The sequence below is a fragment of the Rhinichthys klamathensis genome, unplaced genomic scaffold (assembly GCF_029890125.1).
Source record: "Rhinichthys klamathensis goyatoka isolate OS25496 unplaced genomic scaffold, OSU_Roscu_1.1 h1tg000001l_1, whole genome shotgun sequence".
NCBI lineage: Eukaryota > Metazoa > Chordata > Actinopteri > Cypriniformes > Leuciscidae > Rhinichthys > Rhinichthys klamathensis.
In genome coordinates this window covers 3,376,646-3,389,046 of record NW_026606555.1, presented here as the reverse complement: position 1 = coordinate 3,389,046, position 12,401 = coordinate 3,376,646, and the positions used below count along the sequence as shown (strand labels likewise).

General features: G+C 47.9%; 17 non-coding genes across 17 annotated transcripts; 5 read left to right on the top strand and 12 right to left on the bottom strand.

The window, feature by feature from the left end:
- Positions 1-462: 462 nt before the first annotated feature.
- Positions 463-577, bottom strand: LOC130078538 (U5 spliceosomal RNA). Its single transcript, XR_008805943.1, has one exon. It is a non-coding gene; the product is annotated as a U5 spliceosomal RNA (small nuclear RNA).
- Positions 578-837: 260 nt separating this feature from the next.
- trnad-guc (transfer RNA aspartic acid (anticodon GUC)) lies at positions 838-909 on the top strand. Its single transcript has one exon. It is a non-coding gene; the product is annotated as a tRNA-Asp (tRNA).
- Positions 910-1,468: 559 nt separating this feature from the next.
- Positions 1,469-1,583, bottom strand: LOC130077953 (U5 spliceosomal RNA). Its single transcript, XR_008805864.1, has one exon. It is a non-coding gene; the product is annotated as a U5 spliceosomal RNA (small nuclear RNA).
- Positions 1,584-1,843: 260 nt separating this feature from the next.
- Positions 1,844-1,915, top strand: trnad-guc (transfer RNA aspartic acid (anticodon GUC)). Its single transcript has one exon. It is a non-coding gene; the product is annotated as a tRNA-Asp (tRNA).
- Positions 1,916-2,469: 554 nt separating this feature from the next.
- Positions 2,470-2,584, bottom strand: LOC130104881 (U5 spliceosomal RNA). The gene has a single exon (XR_008809534.1). It is a non-coding gene; the product is annotated as a U5 spliceosomal RNA (small nuclear RNA).
- Positions 2,585-3,470: 886 nt separating this feature from the next.
- Positions 3,471-3,585, bottom strand: LOC130077901 (U5 spliceosomal RNA). Its single transcript, XR_008805852.1, has one exon. It is a non-coding gene; the product is annotated as a U5 spliceosomal RNA (small nuclear RNA).
- Positions 3,586-3,845: 260 nt separating this feature from the next.
- Positions 3,846-3,917, top strand: trnad-guc (transfer RNA aspartic acid (anticodon GUC)). Its single transcript has one exon. It is a non-coding gene; the product is annotated as a tRNA-Asp (tRNA).
- Positions 3,918-4,471: 554 nt separating this feature from the next.
- LOC130104770 (U5 spliceosomal RNA) lies at positions 4,472-4,586 on the bottom strand. The gene has a single exon (XR_008809523.1). It is a non-coding gene; the product is annotated as a U5 spliceosomal RNA (small nuclear RNA).
- An 886-nt stretch (positions 4,587-5,472) lies between these two features.
- LOC130104662 (U5 spliceosomal RNA) lies at positions 5,473-5,587 on the bottom strand. Its single transcript, XR_008809516.1, has one exon. It is a non-coding gene; the product is annotated as a U5 spliceosomal RNA (small nuclear RNA).
- Positions 5,588-6,476: 889 nt separating this feature from the next.
- LOC130104589 (U5 spliceosomal RNA) lies at positions 6,477-6,591 on the bottom strand. Its single transcript, XR_008809515.1, has one exon. It is a non-coding gene; the product is annotated as a U5 spliceosomal RNA (small nuclear RNA).
- An 886-nt stretch (positions 6,592-7,477) lies between these two features.
- On the bottom strand, positions 7,478-7,592 carry LOC130076687 (U5 spliceosomal RNA). Its single transcript, XR_008805683.1, has one exon. It is a non-coding gene; the product is annotated as a U5 spliceosomal RNA (small nuclear RNA).
- Positions 7,593-8,481: 889 nt separating this feature from the next.
- On the bottom strand, positions 8,482-8,596 carry LOC130104532 (U5 spliceosomal RNA). Its single transcript, XR_008809507.1, has one exon. It is a non-coding gene; the product is annotated as a U5 spliceosomal RNA (small nuclear RNA).
- Positions 8,597-9,482: 886 nt separating this feature from the next.
- On the bottom strand, positions 9,483-9,597 carry LOC130104487 (U5 spliceosomal RNA). The gene has a single exon (XR_008809502.1). It is a non-coding gene; the product is annotated as a U5 spliceosomal RNA (small nuclear RNA).
- Positions 9,598-9,857: 260 nt separating this feature from the next.
- Positions 9,858-9,929, top strand: trnad-guc (transfer RNA aspartic acid (anticodon GUC)). Its single transcript has one exon. It is a non-coding gene; the product is annotated as a tRNA-Asp (tRNA).
- Positions 9,930-10,483: 554 nt separating this feature from the next.
- On the bottom strand, positions 10,484-10,598 carry LOC130104430 (U5 spliceosomal RNA). The gene has a single exon (XR_008809495.1). It is a non-coding gene; the product is annotated as a U5 spliceosomal RNA (small nuclear RNA).
- A 260-nt stretch (positions 10,599-10,858) lies between these two features.
- trnad-guc (transfer RNA aspartic acid (anticodon GUC)) lies at positions 10,859-10,930 on the top strand. The gene has a single exon. It is a non-coding gene; the product is annotated as a tRNA-Asp (tRNA).
- Positions 10,931-11,484: 554 nt separating this feature from the next.
- Positions 11,485-11,599, bottom strand: LOC130104389 (U5 spliceosomal RNA). The gene has a single exon (XR_008809484.1). It is a non-coding gene; the product is annotated as a U5 spliceosomal RNA (small nuclear RNA).
- Between the last annotated feature and the right edge of the window lie 802 nt (positions 11,600-12,401).

The following is a 12,401-nucleotide window of genomic DNA, read 5'->3' as shown; positions in this document are numbered from 1 at the left end:
TGAGGGTGGTTAGCTAATTCCATTTGAAAGATTTTACCTTCAAGAAAGCGCTTGCAATGGGTTTGTAAAAGGTTGTTTTATGCATGTTTGGCCTGAGTTTTTGTGGCATTTCCACTGTTGCATTTCCAGTCTGACCAGCAGGGGCCTTCCGAATGCGTCACCAGTGTGGCCTTCCGAATGCGTCAAAACAGTTAATCAATTTGCAAAGCAATCAGTTGAAAGCTTTGAAAGGCTTTGTTGCTCCCACCACTACCCTTTTGTGATTGGTAAACCTTACAATCATGCTGCTGACCCAAGATTTGAAGTTGTGAACTGGGAAAGTGGTGATGGTTTGACGACCTCCCAGCTCCAGACATGGACAAAACGGCCGAACCGTTGGGCCACTCTCGAACGCTGGCCCAACCTGCTGCAGTTCTGCGGAGCAAGCCGCCAAAAGTCCTCTGTTTTTGAACAAACGCATGTAGCTCTGCTGTGAGCGGAGCATCCAAAAATACCAGTAACTCGCAAATGTTCCCCTCCACGGAAATCTTTAGTAAAAGGCGAAAGATTTATGCGTGAATGAAGAGAAACTCGAGCTGTAACCATGAGACGTTGGGACAATGTGCTACCAAACACATGCCACCATGCTCAGCAAGGGTAATGTCTGGTGCACGCTCCTCCCACCCAGCTTTTTGTCTTTTTTGTTAAAACAATAATACAGCCAATTCCATTAGAGGAAGGAGCAAATGTAATAAGAATCTGCCCCATCACCAGATGACCGCATGTCCAGTATTCTTGACTTCTCAACGGTTGAGCATACGGTGGCGTACCGCTCAGGGACACTGCAGTAACCACCAGTCCTCGTTAGTATAGTGGACAGTATCTCCGCCTGTCACGCGGAAGACCGGGGTTCGATTCCCCGACGGGGAGGCTTCTTCTTTATCACGGCCAGACACCTTGTATGAGCTCAAGCTCTGCCGTTGAAACTGCTGATAAAGCCAACCTGCCGTTCAAGACTCACCTGAGGGTGGTTAGCTAATTCCATTTGAAAGATTTTACCTTCAAGAAAGCGGGGGTTTTACAATGGGTTTGTAAAAGGTTGTTTTATGCATGTTTGGCCTGAGTTTTTGTGGCATTTCCACTGTTGCATTTCCAGTCTGACCAGCAGGGGCCTTCCGAATGCGTCACCAGTGTGGCCTTCCGAATGCGTCAAAACAGTTAATCAATTTGCAAAGCAATCAGTTAAAAGCTTTAAAAGGCTTTGTTGCTCCCACCACTACCCTTTTGTGATTGGTAAACCTTACAATCATGCTGCTGACCCAAGATTTGAAGTTGTGAACTGGGAAAGTGGTGATGGTTTGACGACCACCCAGCTCCAGACATGGACAAAACGGCCGAACCGTTGGGCCACTCTCGAACGCTGGCCCAACCTGCTGCAGTTCTGCGGAGCAAGCCGCCAAAAGTCCTCTGTTTTTGAACAAACGCATGTAGCTCTGCTGTGAGCAGAGCATCCAAAAATACCAGTAACTCGCAAATGTTCCCCTCCACGGAAATCTTTAGTAAAAGGCAAAAGATTTCTGCGTGAATGAAGAGAAACTCGAGCTGTAACCATGAGACGTTGGGACAATGTGCTACCACACACATGCCACCATGCTCAGCAAGGGTAATGTCTGGTGCACGCTCCTCCCACCCAGCTTTTTGTCTTTTTTGTTAAAACAATAATACAGCCATTTCCATTAGAGGAAGGAGCAAATGTAATAAGAATCTGCCCCATCACCAGATGACCGCATGTCCAGTATTCTTGACTTCTCAACGGTTGAGCATACGGTGCCGTACCGCTCAGGGACACTGCAGTAACCACCAGTCCTCGTTAGTATAGTGGACAGTATCTCCGCCTGTCACGCGGAAGACCGGGGTTCGATTCCCCGACGGGGAGGCTTCTTCTTTATCACGGCCAGACACCTTGTATGAGCTCAAGCTCTGCCGTTGAAACTGCTGATAAAGCCAACCTGCCGTTCAAGACTCACCTGAGGGTGGTTAGCTAATTCCATTTGAAAGATTTTACCTTCAAGAAAGCGCTTGCAATGGGTTTGTAAAAGGTTGTTTTATGCATGTTTGGCCTGAGTTTTTGTGGCATTTCCACTGTTGCATTTCCAGTCTGACCAGCAGGGGCCTTCCGAATGCGTCACCAGTGTGGCCTTCCGAATGCGTCAAAACAGTTAATCAATTTGCAAAGCAATCAGTTGAAAGCTTTGAAAGGCTTTGTTGCTCCCACCACTACCCTTTTGTGATTGGTAAACCTTACAATCATGCTGCTGACCCAAGATTTGAAGTTGTGAACTGGGAAAGTGGTGATGGTTTGACGACCACCCAGCTCCAGACATGGACAAAACGGCCGAACCGTTGGGCCACTCTCGAACGCTGGCCCAACCTGCTGCAGTTCTGCGGAGCAAGCCGCCAAAAGTCCTCTGTTTTTGAACAAACGCATGTAGCTCTGCTGTGAGCAGAGCATCCAAAAATACCAGTAACTCGCAAATGTTCCCCTCCACGGAAATCTTTAGTAAAAGGCGAAAGATTTATGCGTGAATGAAGAGAAACTCGAGCTGTAACCATGAGACGTTGGGACAATGTGCTACCACACACATGCCACCATGCTCAGCAAGGGTAATGTCTGGTGCACGCTCCTCCCACCCAGCTTTTTGTCTTTTTTGTTAAAACAATAATACAGCCATTTCCATTAGAGGAAGGAGCAAATGTAATAAGAATCTGCCCCATCACCAGATGACCGCATGTCCAGTATTCTTGACTTCTCAACGGTTGAGCATACGGTGCCGTACAGCTCAGGGACACTGCAGTAACCACCAGTCCTCGTTAGTATAGTGGACAGTATCTCCGCCTGTCACGCGGAAGACCGGGGTTCGATTCCCCGATGGGGAGGCTTCTTCTTTATCACGGCCAGACACCTTGTATGAGCTCAAGCTCTGCCGTTGAAACTGCTGATAAAGCCAACCTGCCGTTCAAGACTCACCTGAGGGTGGTTAGCTAATTCCATTTGAAAGATTTTACCTTCAAGAAAGCGCTTGCAATGGGTTTGTTAAAGGTTGTTTTATGCATGTTTGGCCTGAGTTTTTGTGGCATTTCCACTGTTGCATTTCCAGTCTGACCAGCAGGGGCCTTCCGAATGCGTCACCAGTGTGGCCTTCCGAATGTGTCAAAACAGTTAATCAATTTGCAAAGCAATCAGTTGAAAGCTTTGAAAGGCTTTGTTGCTCCCACCACTACCCTTTTGTGATTGGTAAACCTTACAATCATGCTGCTGACCCAAGATTTGAAGTTGTGAACTGGGAAAGTGGTGATGGTTTGACGACCACCCAGCTCCAGACATGGACAAAACGGCCGAACCGTTGGGCCACTCTCGAACGCTGGCCCAACCTGCTGCAGTTCTGCGGAGCAAGCCGCCAAAAGTCCTCTGTTTTTGAACAAACGCATGTAGCTCTGCTGTGAGCAGAGCATCCAAAAATACCAGTAACTCGCAAATGTTCCCCTCCACGGAAATCTTTAGTAAAAGGCAAAAGATTTCTGCGTGAATGAAGAGAAACTCGAGCTGTAACCATGAGACGTTGGGACAATGTGCTACCACACACATGCCACCATGCTCAGCAAGGGTAATGTCTGGTGCACGCTCCTCCCACCCAGCTTTTTGTCTTTTTTGTTAAAACAATAATACAGCCATTTCCATTAGAGGAAGGAGCAAATGTAATAAGAATCTGCCCCATCACCAGATGACCGCATGTCCAGTATTCTTGACTTCTCAACGGTTGAGCATACGGTGCCGTACCGCTCAGGGACACTGCAGTAACCACCAGTCCTCGTTAGTATAGTGGACAGTATCTCCGCCTGTCACGCGGAAGACCGGGGTTCGATTCCCCGACGGGGAGGCTTCTTCTTTATCACGGCCAGACACCTTGTATGAGCTCAAGCTCTGCCGTTGAAACTGCTGATAAAGCCAACCTGCCGTTCAAGACTCACCTGAGGGTGGTTAGCTAATTCCATTTGAAAGATTTTACCTTCAAGAAAGCGCTTGCAATGGGTTTGTAAAAGGTTGTTTTATGCATGTTTGGCCTGAGTTTTTGTGGCATTTCCACTGTTGCATTTCCAGTCTGACCAGCAGGGGCCTTCCGAATGCGTCACCAGTGTGGCCTTCCGAATGCATCAAAACAGTTAATCAATTTGCAAAGCAATCAGTTGAAAGCTTTGAAAGGCTTTGTTGCTCCCACCACTACCCTTTTGTGATTGGCAAACCTTACAATCATGCTGCTGACCCAAGATTTGAAGTTGTGAACTGGGAAAGTGGTGATGGTTTGACGACCACCCAGCTCCAGACATGGACAAAACGGCCGAACCGTTGGGCCACTCTCGAACGCTGGCCCAACCTGCTGCAGTTCTGCGGAGCAAGCCGCCAAAAGTCCTCTGTTTTTGAACAAACGCATGTAGCTCTGCTGTGAGCAGAGCATCCAAAAATACCAGTAACTCGCAAATGTTCCCCTCCACGGAAATCTTTAGTAAAAGGCGAAAGATTTATGCGTGAATGAAGAGAAACTCGAGCTGTAACCATGAGACGTTGGGACAATGTGCTACCACACACATGCCACCATGCTCAGCAAGGGTAATGTCTGGTGCACGCTCCTCCCACCCAGCTTTTTGTCTTTTTTGTTAAAACAACAATACAGCCATTTCCATTAGAGGAAGGAGCAAATGTAATAAGAATCTGCCCCATCACCAGATGACCGCATGTCCAGTATTCTTGACTTCTCAACGGTTGAGCATACGGTGCCGTACCGCTCAGGGACACTGCAGTAACCACCAGTCCTCGTTAGTATAGTGGACAGTATCTCCGCCTGTCACGCGGAAGACCGGGGATCGATTCCCCGACGGGGAGGCTTCTTCTTTATCACGGCCAGACACCTTGTATGAGCTCAAGCTCTGCCGTTGAAACTGCTGATAAAGCCAACCTGCCGTTCAAGACTCACCTGAGGGTGGTTAGCTAATTCCATTTGAAAGATTTTACCTTCAAGAAAGCGCTTGCAATGGGTTTGTAAAAGGTTGTTTTATGCATGTTTGGCCTGAGTTTTTGTGGCATTTCCACTGTTGCATTTCCAGTCTGACCAGCAGGGGCCTTCCGAATTCGTCACCAGTGTGGCCTTCCGAATGCGTCAAAACAGTTAATCAATTTGCAAAGCAATCAGTTGAAAGCTTTGAAAGGCTTTGTTGCTCCCACCACTACCCTTTTGTGATTGGTAAACCTTACAATCATGCTGCTGACCCAAGATTTGAAGTTGTGAACTGGGAAAGTGGTGATGGTTTGACGACCACCCAGCTCCAGACATGGACAAAACGGCCGAACCGTTGGGCCACTCTCGAACGCTGGCCCAACCTGCTGCAGTTCTGCGGAGCAAGCCGCCAAAAGTCCTCTGTTTTTGAACAAACGCATGTAGCTCTGCTGTGAGCAGAGCATCCAAAAATACCAGTAACTCGCAAATGTTCCCCTCCACGGAAATCTTTAGTAAAAGGCGAAAGATTTATGCGTGAATGAAGAGAAACTCGAGCTGTAACCATGAGACGTTGGGACAATGTGCTACCAAACACATGCCACCATGCTCAGCAAGGGTAATGTCTGGTGCACGCTCCTCCCACCCAGCTTTTTGTCTTTTTTGTTAAAACAATAATACAGCCAATTCCATTAGAGGAAGGAGCAAATGTAATAAGAATCTGCCCCATCACCAGATGACCGCATGTCCAGTATTCTTGACTTCTCAACGGTTGAGCATACGGTGCCGTACCGCTCAGGGACACTGCAGTAACCACCAGTCCTCGTTAGTATAGTGGACAGTATCTCCGCCTGTCATGCGGAAGACCGGGGTTCGATTCCCCGACGGGGAGGCTTCTTCTTTAGGCTTCTTCTTTATCACCTTGTATGAGCTCAAGCTCTGCCGTTGAAACTGCTGATAAAGCCAACCTGCCGTTCAAGACTCACCTGAGGGTGGTTAGCTAATTCCATTTGAAAGATTTTACCTTCAAGAAAGCGCTTGCAATGGGTTTGTAAAAGGTTGTTTTATGCATGTTTGGCCTGAGTTTTTGTGGCATTTCCACTGTTGCATTTCCAGTCTGACCAGCAGGGGCCTTCCGAATGCGTCACCAGTGTGGCCTTCCGAATGCGTCAAAACAGTTAATCAATTTGCAAAGCAATCAGTTGAAAGCTTTGAAAGGCTTTGTTGCTCCCACCACTACCCTTTTGTGATTGGTAAACCTTACAATCATGCTGCTGACCCAAGATTTGAAGTTGTGAACTGGGAAAGTGGTGATGGTTTGACGACCACCCAGCTCCAGACATGGACAAAACGGCCGAACCGTTGGGCCACTCTCGAACGCTGGCCCAACCTGCTGCAGTTCTGCGGAGCAAGCCGCCAAAAGTCCTCTGTTTTTGAACAAACGCATGTAGCTCTGCTGTGAGCAGAGCATCCAAAAATACCAGTAACTCGCAAATGTTCCCCTCCACGGAAATCTTTAGTAAAAGGCGAAAGATTTATGCGTGAATGAAGAGAAACTCGAGCTGTAACCATGAGACGTTGGGACAATGTGCTACCAAACACATGCCACCATGCTCAGCAAGGGTAATGTCTGGTGCACGCTCCTCCCACCCAGCTTTTTGTCTTTTTTGTTAAAACAATAATACAGCCATTTCCATTAGAGGAAGGAGCAAATGTAATAAGAATCTGCCCCATCACCAGATGACCGCATGTCCAGTATTCTTGACTTCTCAACGGTTGAGCATACGGTGCCGTACCGCTCAGGGACACTGCAGTAACCACCAGTCCTCGTTAGTATAGTGGACAGTATCTCTGCCTGTCACGCGGAAGACCGGGGTTCGATTCCCCGACGGGGAGGCTTCTTCTTTATCACGGCCAGACACCTTGTATGAGCTCAAGCTCTGCCGTTGAAACTGCTGATAAAGCCAACCTGCCGTTCAAGACTCACCTGAGGGTGGTTAGCTAATTCCATTTGAAAGATTTTACCTTCAAGAAAGCGCTTGCAATGGGTTTGTAAAAGGTTGTTTTATGCATGTTTGGCCTGAGTTTTTGTGGCATTTCCACTGTTGCATTTCCAGTCTGACCAGCAGGGGCCTTCCGAATGCGTCACCAGTGTGGCCTTCCGAATGCGTCAAAACAGTTAATCAATTTGCAAAGCAATCAGTTGAAAGCTTTGAAAGGCTTTGTTGCTCCCACCACTACCCTTTTGTGATTGGTAAACCTTACAATCATGCTGCTGACCCAAGATTTGAAGTTGTGAACTGGGAAAGTGGTGATGGTTTGACGACCACCCAGCTCCAGACATGGACAAAACGGCCGAACCGTTGGGCCACTCTCGAACGCTGGCCCAACCTGCTGCAGTTCTGCGGAGCAAGCCGCCAAAAGTCCTCTGTTTTTGAACAAACGCATGTAACTCTGCTGTGAGCAGAGCATCCAAAAATACCAGTAACTCGCAAATGTTCCCCTCCACGGAAATCTTTAGTAAAAGGCGAAAGATTTATGCGTGAATGAAGAGAAACTCGAGCTGTAACCATGAGACGTTGGGACAATGTGCTACCAAACACATGCCACCATGCTCAGCAAGGGTAATGTCTGGTGCACGCTCCTCCCACCCAGCTTTTTGTCTTTTTTGTTAAAACAATAATACAGCCAATTCCATTAGAGGAAGGAGCAAATGTAATAAGAATCTGCCCCATCACCAGATGACCGCATGTCCAGTATTCTTGACTTCTCAACGGTTGAGCATACGGTGCCGTACCGCTCAGGGACACTGCAGTAACCACCAGTCCTCGTTAGTATAGTGGACAGTATCTCCGCCTGTCATGCGGAAGACCGGGGTTCGATTCCCCGACGGGGAGGCTTCTTCTTTAGGCTTCTTCTTTATCACCTTGTATGAGCTCAAGCTCTGCCGTTGAAACTGCTGATAAAGCCAACCTGCCGTTCAAGACTCACCTGAGGGTGGTTAGCTAATTCCATTTGAAAGATTTTACCTTCAAGAAAGCGCTTGCAATGGGTTTGTAAAAGGTTGTTTTATGCATGTTTGGCCTGAGTTTTTGTGGCATTTCCACTGTTGCATTTCCAGTCTGACCAGCAGGGGCCTTCCGAATGCGTCACCAGTGTGGCCTTCCGAATGCGTCAAAACAGTTAATCAATTTGCAAAGCAATCAGTTGAAAGCTTTGAAAGGCTTTGTTGCTCCCACCACTACCCTTTTGTGATTGGTAAACCTTACAATCATGCTGCTGACCCAAGATTTGAAGTTGTGAACTGGGAAAGTGGTGATGGTTTGACGACCACCCAGCTCCAGACATGGACAAAACGGCCGAACCGTTGGGCCACTCTCGAACGCTGGCCCAACCTGCTGCAGTTCTGCGGAGCAAGCCGCCAAAAGTCCTCTGTTTTTGAACAAACGCATGTAGCTCTGCTGTGAGCAGAGCATCCAAAAATACCAGTAACTCGCAAATGTTCCCCTCCACGGAAATCTTTAGTAAAAGGCGAAAGATTTATGCGTGAATGAAGAGAAACTCGAGCTGTAACCATGAGACGTTGGGACAATGTGCTACCAAACACATGCCACCATGCTCAGCAAGGGTAATGTCTGGTGCACGCTCCTCCCACCCAGCTTTTTGTCTTTTTTGTTAAAACAATAATACAGCCATTTCCATTAGAGGAAGGAGCAAATGTAATAAGAATCTGCCCCATCACCAGATGACCGCATGTCCAGTATTCTTGACTTCTCAACGGTTGAGCATACGGTGCCGTACCGCTCAGGGACACTGCAGTAACCACCAGTCCTCGTTAGTATAGTGGACAGTATCTCTGCCTGTCACGCGGAAGACCGGGGTTCGATTCCCCGACGGGGAGGCTTCTTCTTTATCACGGCCAGACACCTTGTATGAGCTCAAGCTCTGCCGTTGAAACTGCTGATAAAGCCAACCTGCCGTTCAAGACTCACCTGAGGGTGGTTAGCTAATTCCATTTGAAAGATTTTACCTTCAAGAAAGCGCTTGCAATGGGTTTGTAAAAGGTTGTTTTATGCATGTTTGGCCTGAGTTTTTGTGGCATTTCCACTGTTGCATTTCCAGTCTGACCAGCAGGGGCCTTCCGAATGCGTCACCAGTGTGGCCTTCCGAATGCGTCAAAACAGTTAATCAATTTGCAAAGCAATCAGTTGAAAGCTTTGAAAGGCTTTGTTGCTCCCACCACTACCCTTTTGTGATTGGTAAACCTTACAATCATGCTGCTGACCCAAGATTTGAAGTTGTGAACTGGGAAAGTGGTGATGGTTTGACGACCACCCAGCTCCAGACATGGACAAAACGGCCGAACCGTTGGGCCACTCTCGAACGCTGGCCCAACCTGCTGCAGTTCTGCGGAGCAAGCCGCCAAAAGTCCTCTGTTTTTGAACAAACGCATGTAGCTCTGCTGTGAGCAGAGCATCCAAAAATACCAGTAACTCGCAAATGTTCCCCTCCACGGAAATCTTTAGTAAAAGGCGAAAGATTTATGCGTGAATGAAGAGAAACTCGAGCTGTAACCATGAGACGTTGGGACAATGTGCTACCACACACATGCCACCATGCTCAGCAAGGGTAATGTCTGGTGCACGCTCCTCCCACCCAGCTTTTTGTCTTTTTTGTTAAAACAATAATACAGCCATTTCCATTAGAGGAAGGAGCAAATGTAATAAGAATCTGCCCCATCACCAGATGACCGCATGTCCAGTATTCTTGACTTCTCAACGGTTGAGCATACGGTGCCGTACCGCTCAGGGACACTGCAGTAACCACCAGTCCTCGTTAGTATAGTGGACAGTATCTCCGCCTGTCACGCGGAAGACCGGGGTTCGATTCCCCGACGGGGAGGCTTCTTCTTTATCACGGCCAGACACCTTGTATGAGCTCAAGCTCTGCCGTTGAAACTGCTGATAAAGCCAACCTGCCGTTCAAGACTCACCTGAGGGTGGTTAGCTAATTCCATTTGAAAGATTTTACCTTCAAGAAAGCGCTTGCAATGGGTTTGTAAAAGGTTGTTTTATGCATGTTTGGCCTGAGTTTTTGTGGCATTTCCACTGTTGCATTTCCAGTCTGACCAGCAGGGGCCTTCCGAATGCGTCACCAGTGTGGCCTTCCGAATGCGTCAAAACAGTTAATCAATTTGCAAAGCAATCAGTTGAAAGCTTTGAAAGGCTTTGTTGCTCCCACCACTACCCTTTTGTGATTGGTAAACCTTACAATCATGCTGCTGACCCAAGATTTGAAGTTGTGAACTGGGAAAGTGGTGATGGTTTGACGACCACCCAGCTCCAGACATGGACAAAACGGCCGAACCGTTGGGCCACTCTCGAACGCTGGCCCAACCTGCTGCAGTTCTGCGGAGCAAGCCGCCAAAAGTCCTCTGTTTTTGAACAAACGCATGTAGCTCTGCTGTGAGCAGAGCATCCAAAAATACCAGTAACTCGCAAATGTTCCCCTCCACGGAAATCTTTAGTAAAAGGCGAAAGATTTATGCGTGAATGAAGAGAAACTCGAGCTGTAACCATGAGACGTTGGGACAATGTGCTACCACACACATGCCACCATGCTCAGCAAGGGTAATGTCTGGTGCACGCTCCTCCCACCCAGCTTTTTGTCTTTTTTGTTAAAACAATAATACAGCCATTTCCATTAGAGGAAGGAGCAAATGTAATAAGAATCTGCCCCATCACCAGATGACCGCATGTCCAGTATTCTTGACTTCTCAACGGTTGAGCATACGGTGCCGTACCGCTCAGGGACACTGCAGTAACCACCAGTCCTCGTTAGTATAGTGGACAGTATCTCCGCCTGTCACGCGGAAGACCGGGGTTCGATTCCCCGACGGGGAGGCTTCTTCTTTATCACGGCCAGACACCTTGTATGAGCTCAAGCTCTGCCGTTGAAACTGCTGATAAAGCCAACCTGCCGTTCAAGACTCACCTGAGGGTGGTTAGCTAATTCCATTTGAAAGATTTTACCTTCAAGAAAGCGCTTGCAATGGGTTTGTAAAAGGTTGTTTTATGCATGTTTGGCCTGAGTTTTTGTGGCATTTCCACTGTTGCATTTCCAGTCTGACCAGCAGGGGCCTTCCGAATGCGTCACCAGTGTGGCCTTCCGAATGCGTCAAAACAGTTAATCAATTTGCAAAGCAATCAGTTGAAAGCTTTGAAAGGCTTTGTTGCTCCCACCACTACCCTTTTGTGATTGGTAAACCTTACAATCATGCTGCTGACCCAAGATTTGAAGTTGTGAACTGGGAAAGTGGTGATGGTTTGACGACCACCCAGCTCCAGACATGGACAAAACGGCCGAACCGTTGGGCCACTTTCGAACGCTGGCCCAACCTGCTGCAGTTCTGCGGAGCAAGCCGCCAAAAGTCCTCTGTTTTTGAACAAACGCATGTAGCTCTGCTGTGAGCAGAGCATCCAAAAATACCAGTAACTCGCAAATGTTCCCCTCCACGGAAATCTTTAGTAAAAGGCGAAAGATTTATGCGTGAATGAAGAGAAACTCGAGCTGTAACCATGAGACGTTGGGACAATGTGCTACCAAACACATGCCACCATGCTCAGCAAGGGTAATGTCTGGTGCACGCTCCTCCCACCCAGCTTTTTGTCTTTTTTGTTAAAACAATAATACAGCCAATTCCATTAGAGGAAGGAGCAAATGTAATAAGAATCTGCCCCATCACCAGATGACCGCATGTCCAGTATTCTTGACTTCTCAACGGTTGAGCATACGGTGGCGTACCGCTCAGGGACACTGCAGTAACCACCAGTCCTTGTTAGTATAGTGGACAGTATCTCCGCCTGTCACGCGGAAGACCGGGGTTCGATTCCCCGACGGGGAGGCTTCTTCTTTATCACGGCCAGACACCTTGTATGAGCTCAAGCTCTGCCGTTGAAACTGCTGATAAAGCCAACCTGCCGTTCAAGACTCACCTGAGGGTGGTTAGCTAATTCCATTTGAAAGATTTTACCTTCAAGAAAGCGCTTGCAATGGGTTTGTAAAAGGTTGTTTTATGCATGTTTGGCCTGAGATTTTGTGGCATTTCCACTGTTGCATTTCCAGTCTGACCAGCAGGGGCCTTCCGAATGCGTCACCAGTGTGGCCTTCCGAATGCGTCAAAACAGTTAATCAATTTGCAAAGCAATCAGTTGAAAGCTTTGAAAGGCTTTGTTGCTCCCACCACTACCCTTTTGTGATTGGTAAACCTTACAATCATGCTGCTGACCCAAGATTTGAAGTTGTGAACTGGGAAAGTGGTGATGGTTTGACGACCACCCAGCTCCAGACATGGACAAAACGGCCGAACCGTTG